Genomic DNA, 6,354 nt, shown 5'->3' on the forward strand with positions numbered 1-6,354 from the left:
AATGACTTAGTAGTGGACCCTCTCCTGTGTGCATGTTGGATAAGAGGGAGAGAGTTTACTAGAGAAAATGAAAGGCATTGCATTTACTGAGCATTTAGTATGGATCAGGAGCTTTCATACATATTATTTCATTTCATCTGCACCACAATTTTAAGAGGCTGATATTATTATGCAAATTTTGCAGATGTGAAACTGAAGCTCAGAGCCGTTAAGTAATTTGCCTAAGATAATACAGCTAGTAAATAGTTAAGTTCAGGGTTTTTCTGTCAATTAAATATTTGTTTCTAAAACTGCTTACATGACTGTTGGCTGTTTATGAGAACGCTGAAACTCACTGAGAAGTTACCCACGATACTCAAAGATAACTACCATTATTTCTGTGCATGCATGTGTGCACACACACTTACACATTTTAATGGAATTATATTGTACATACTATTATATATCTGCTTTTTCATTTTGCATGGTCTAATCATGCATCCCAGGGCCACCTACCCCAGACTTCCAATCGAGTGGGAAATATAAACCTTTATTTGTTTGAGCTATTGTTAACCCAATTTCTGTTACTTGTGTAGCCAAGTAACATCATTCCTGATATAATGTTCGTTCCAGGTTCTCATTTCAGTAATATGACTGGTTTCTCAGAGTACCTGCCCACTCCTCAGTGCAGACTGGGGTCTTTTGTTTTACATCGAGGTAAAATTTCTATCGCATAAAATTAACCATTAATTCAGTGTCAGTTAGTATGCTCACAATGTTGTACAACCATCATTTCTATCTAGTTCCAAGATGTTTCATCACCCAAAAAGAAACTCCATACCCATTAGCAGCCACTCCTCATCCCTCCCTCCCTCTGCCCCTGGCAACCACTGGTCTACATTCTGTCTCTATGGACCTACCTGTTCCAGACATTTCATACAAATGGAATCATATAATATATGGTCTTTTGCGACTGGCTTCTTTTGTTTAGCATAATGTTTTTAAGGTTCATCCATGTTTTAGCATGTATCTGTACGTCATTCATTTTTATGCCTAACTCATATTCCATAGCATGGATATACTACATTGTGTTATCCACATTTATCAGTTGATGGACATTTGGGTTGTTTTCATCTTCTGGCTATTTTAAATAGTGTTTCTATTTATGTACAAGTTTTTATTTGAACATGTTTTAAATTATTTTGAACATATACGTAGAAATGGAATTGCCGAGTCACAGTAATTCCATGTTTAACTTTTTGAGAAAAGGTGACCTAACTCTTGGACCTGCTCTTCCTTATAACCCTGGAGGATGGCCCCCGAGTGCCAAGTCAGGGGCTAGAGCTCTGGTCCCCAAGGAGCAGTTTGCCAAGGGCTATATCTAGCTGGAGATATTCCCCCCCTTACCATGCTCCCTCCACAAGTGGCCCACACAGTGCTTCAGTTTTTAGCTCAGGGTTGACCATATACCACTCTCTTGATCAGTGGGTCTGGAACCCAGGGTCCTCTAGGCTAGACTGTTCACCCAAATCCAGGTATGAAATCGAGAGCACCTCAGCCATAAGAGGAAAATCAGAGATGATGAGTGAGTGTTCCCAGCTCTCCTGAGTAAGTGAACTCTTGTGAAGGTTTTAGGGGTGAGAGTGAGGGTCAAACAGGGCAGGAATGGCAGACTATGGAGCCAAGGTGCAAGGAAAAGCTGAAACGACAATCTAAGTAGGGCACTCAGCTCAAGGGCCAGATACTCTCAACTAGACGCAGAGACAGGAAGAAAGAAAGAGGAAGAAAGGAGAACTGTGTGTCAAAAATTGGACAGATTCCCAAGATGCTGGGATTTTTTAGGGTAACTGAGACTCCCAGAGTGGGGTGTGCTGCTAGAGGCACTGTGACTCTCAGACAGCATGTCTTTGTCATGCTCAGAAATGTGAATCTGGGCCTGAAATAATTTTATCCCCACTCCCACTAAACTGTGTTAGAGACTCTAAAAAAGTCCAAATCCTAGTCAATCTCTTCAATAAAACATGCACAAAAAAGTGGTTATATGTTCCTGCTGTGAGATTAGTGTTTTGTTTTGTTTTGTTTCATATTACAGATACAAGAGCTTCAGGCATAGATTTTTGCTTTATGTGATCCATAAATGCTAGGAAAGAGTGTCAAAATTTAGAAAAGTTTACATACATTTATATATTAACTCAAAGTGGTGAAAAATGATAAACCAAAGTTTTACATTCTCTTCTTTTTCAAGGAGAATAATCTTTTTGTATCATAGTATGCGTTTACTCTTTAAGTAAGAAAAAGAGACACACTTCCCCTCCCCCATAAAGAAATAAAGCTCATCATTCAAACAGAAGATTTGAGGCTGTGTTCTCCATTTCACAGAGTAACAGAATCACGGAATAAGAAGGATCCTGAGAAGCCACCTGGTCAATAAACTCACTTTGCAAATTAGGAACTGGCCCCTGCAAGGTTAGGTGACTGTTCAAAGTCATATATATAGGTTGGTGGTTGAGCAAGGATTAAAGGCTTGGGTCTTTTCCCATCATGCTGCCTCCTTTTTTTGCAGCTCAAGATGAGATTCACACAAAAGTAGGAACCGATTCTTGCACACTAGTGAACTTTCACCTTTGATCACAATACAACTGTCAAAACTGTTCGACAACTCCTTACACAGAGTTCATGCTCCAAATTATTTTCTTCCTCCCAATGTAACTACTCATCTTATTCAGGGATGTCAAACCATGGGTGCTTATGAGGATGAGAGACTGGCCACTCCAAAATTCTGAGCCTCAAGGCTGATAGGCTGAGGCTGTAATAAAAATGGTACAAATGAGAGCTGCTGTCTAAGGAATGCCGACTTTCTGTCTGGCACAGCATGCAAACTGACTCCTATAAATTCCCACAAGACCTTAACAATGGGTTTGATCATTGTCCCCATTTCTCATCTGATGAGACTGAGGCACAGAGGCAGAAAGGCTTGCTCAAGGCTACCTAATTAAATAGCAGGTGGGATCCCAGCCCAGGCCCTCTGCCTCAGGGCCCATGTCCTCAGGCACCTGCCCTCTAGCAAAACATAAGAAAGTGGGGTGGGGCTATTTACTGCTTTGCCCGTGTCCTGCCACATACTCTCCCCTACAACATAGCTATTCCACTGAAGCCAGACGTACACTTCACAACCTAGAGGGGTCCTTTGACTTAAGACTTTTTAAAGAGGAGAGAAAGCTTGAACCCATATATGGAATGGGAACTACATTTAATATCAAGTTAAAGGCAGAATCACATTTACAACCAGTTAAAGATGTGTGCACAAGTCCCCAGGATAATCTTCCCCTCTCCTCTTTCCAACCCTCAAGTGCCTGACTCAGTGGTAGGAACCAAGAGTCAGATACCCCTAGACATGCAGAGGTGGATTCTGACATTTATTTCCAAAATTCATCTCTCAGTGGAGAAGACTTGACAACTCCCAGCTAACTGGGGATAGCAGAGTCATTTCTTTTCTTCCTGCCTCTTTTCATTGCATTGCATACTACTGTGGCTCCTTTACAAGGTTTCCAAGGCCCTCCTTATTCCAAGCCAGCTCAGTCTCTGGGCTCCTCTCTTATACCAGAAATTTGTGATGATTTGCAGAATCACCTTATATCTTGGCTTGTCTACAGGCTCAAAACATATTATGCATACTGACACTTCATCCAAAGTATAGCTGATTAAACTGCTTCTGCCCAAGGCAGTCTGTGAACTGACCCCCATATTCCCTGTTCCTGCAGGAGTAGCTTTTCTCTGGGTGTAGAGACTGTGCTTGCTGCCTTGCTTCTGCAGCTCTCTGCTCTGTCCCCACCCGCAAGAGGGTGTTTCCACCTGAAATCCAGACATGGTGGTGCTCAGCAACATTCCCACCTATCACTCCCCACCCTATGAGCCCTGAAGAGGAAGATATTGAATTACATCATGCCCCTACTGTTGACTGCCATGGCACACACATGCATGTGCAGAAAGACTAATCTCACAGCTCCTGTGGTTGAGAACTCACAGAAGTCAACCTCCACCTGATGCACGGTCTTTCTCTGGATATGTCTGCAGAGATAAATATAGTTTTTATATGCCGCTCATATTTTATAATTAGAAAAAAAACTATGATTGGGTAGAGGATCTCAAATTAATGGTTTGAGACATGGACTCTTCATATGCTGACAATAATTTGTTAGATGTCCTGAGTGAGGCTCTGTCAATGCAGCGAAGGTATTGCAAATGCAATTCCTGGATATTATAGGTTCCATTACAGAGCGTTTGAGTATTAAGGAGGTGCACATCTGCAGTCCCATTTGCCTCTGGAAGGACAGATGCTCATCATCCTTGCCCTTGTGATCACACCTCTCACCCCCATATCACTCCTGTCTTTCCACAGTGTCTTTCATTTTCATCATATTAACATGCTCTCATCTCTCTTGCTTTAAAAAATAAATAATCCCTCCCTAATCTTAAGTAACTATCAAGTTCAATCAACACTGACCCATCAAGACTCAGCAGAGTGGGAACAGAAATCAGCTTCATGTAATCTTCCACAGTTGGCCCCTTCAAGCCCACTCTCTAGAATAGCACTTTCTAATTTTCTAGAATTTTCTGTGATAGTGGAAATGTTCTATGTCTACACCATCTGGCAGTGTAGCCAATGGCCAAGTGTAACCATTGAGCGCTTAAAATGTGGCTAATATGACTGAGGAACTGAGTTTTTATTTTATTTCACTTTCACTAATTTAAATTTAAATAGCCCCCCTGCGGCTTGTGGTTGGTCCTCGCTAACTCCAGACATCATTGCAGTCTACAGCCTTCACCATACAAGTCAGTTTCAGTAGCAGGAAGTCTCACCTTAATCATGAAAATATCTTGCCTAGTATAATAATCACGTAATTACAATCAGGTCAAGATCAATAATCACATTCCACACTTTTATCTACTTAGAACCCCTCCCCTCTGCCCTCCCAGCCCAGCTTCACATCTCATCCCTCCAGGGTCAGAGCAGTGTAGACAGAATCCCACATACCCCCCACAGTGATGGTTCAGTTCCTAGGCCTTATGGATATGGGGGGCCCACAGTCACCAACCCTTCCTCTTCTAAGACAGATTTGTTGAGTTTTTGAAATCCCCAGTCAGGGCCTCTTACTGTACTGTCCTGGCCTGGGTGATGCCACACTTCCTCAAAGGACCAGTTAGCTCAGTACACACCCCTCAATCCCTGGCTGCCCCTCATTCAGGCTTCTTAGGGGTCCTTTTAAGACATCCCCAGATGTGCTTCATTCCTCTGTGTCTACAGCTGGTCCTCAGAAATACAGTCCTCACTGGGGACGCAGCTTCCTTCAGAGCCTCTTAGCTTCCGCCTTTGTCTGTTCTCAACTCAGCAAACCCAGGGATTGCACAGGCCGCCCTTCTGCTCCAGATCCCCTTCTGGCTGCAAACAGAAGCCCTCACAGTGGCTCAAACACTGGTTCTCAGTCTTCACTGTGCAGGACTGGGATCTCCTGGGAGACTGTGAAAATACTGATTGCTGGATCCACCCCAGAGATTCGAATTTAATAGGATCATGGTATCAGGTGAAGTCTGAAAATCAGGATTTTGAAAGCTCTCCAGGTGATTTGATGGGCAGCATTAAATTAGAGCCATTGGCCTAGATATCTCCACAGCCTGGACCTTGTCTCCACTCCGTCCTTCTCTCCCACCATTCTCTCCCATGCCCATTCTGCTCCAGTCACAGGGCCTCCTTGCTATTCTCTATTGCTCTGGGCTGGCTTTGGCCTTGGGACCTTTGAACTTGCTGTCCACTCTGCCAGGAATGCTCCTCCATTAAACCCTTCAAGTCTCCTTTTCAGTGACATCTTATTAAAAATAGAACCCCTACTCATCTACTAACTCCTGTCCCTTCCTTGCTTTCTTTTTCTTCATTACAACTAACACAATTGGCATACAATATATTTTGCTTCTTTATTTTATTGGTTTTCTATCTCCCTTTGCTAGAATTCAAGCTCCTCCAGGTTAGGAATTTTTGTCTGTTTTTCTCATAGCTATATCCTCTGTACCCAGAACAATGACACATGATAAGTATTCAATAAAGCTGCCATATGCATGATGGAACCCCCCAGCCACCAGCAAAGCAAAAGAATAAATGGGCTTGGACTGGGCTTGGCCTGAGCTTCACAGAGTTTGTCTTGGGCATATGGAGGTGCTGGAGGGAATTAATGGCCCCGTTGTGAATCTCTGAAGGGTTCAGGGGGGTTCTTATCCCAGTCCATCTTCTGACAAACAAACAAACACTCCAAGCTGTGCGTCCTGTGCAGCAGCCAGTCGCCTATAGCCAATGAGTCTTATTAGGTCTTGGTTGTGGACCAT

Source organism: Rousettus aegyptiacus, unplaced genomic scaffold, assembly GCF_014176215.1.
Source record: "Rousettus aegyptiacus isolate mRouAeg1 unplaced genomic scaffold, mRouAeg1.p scaffold_m13_p_8, whole genome shotgun sequence".
Lineage (NCBI taxonomy): Eukaryota > Metazoa > Chordata > Mammalia > Chiroptera > Pteropodidae > Rousettus > Rousettus aegyptiacus.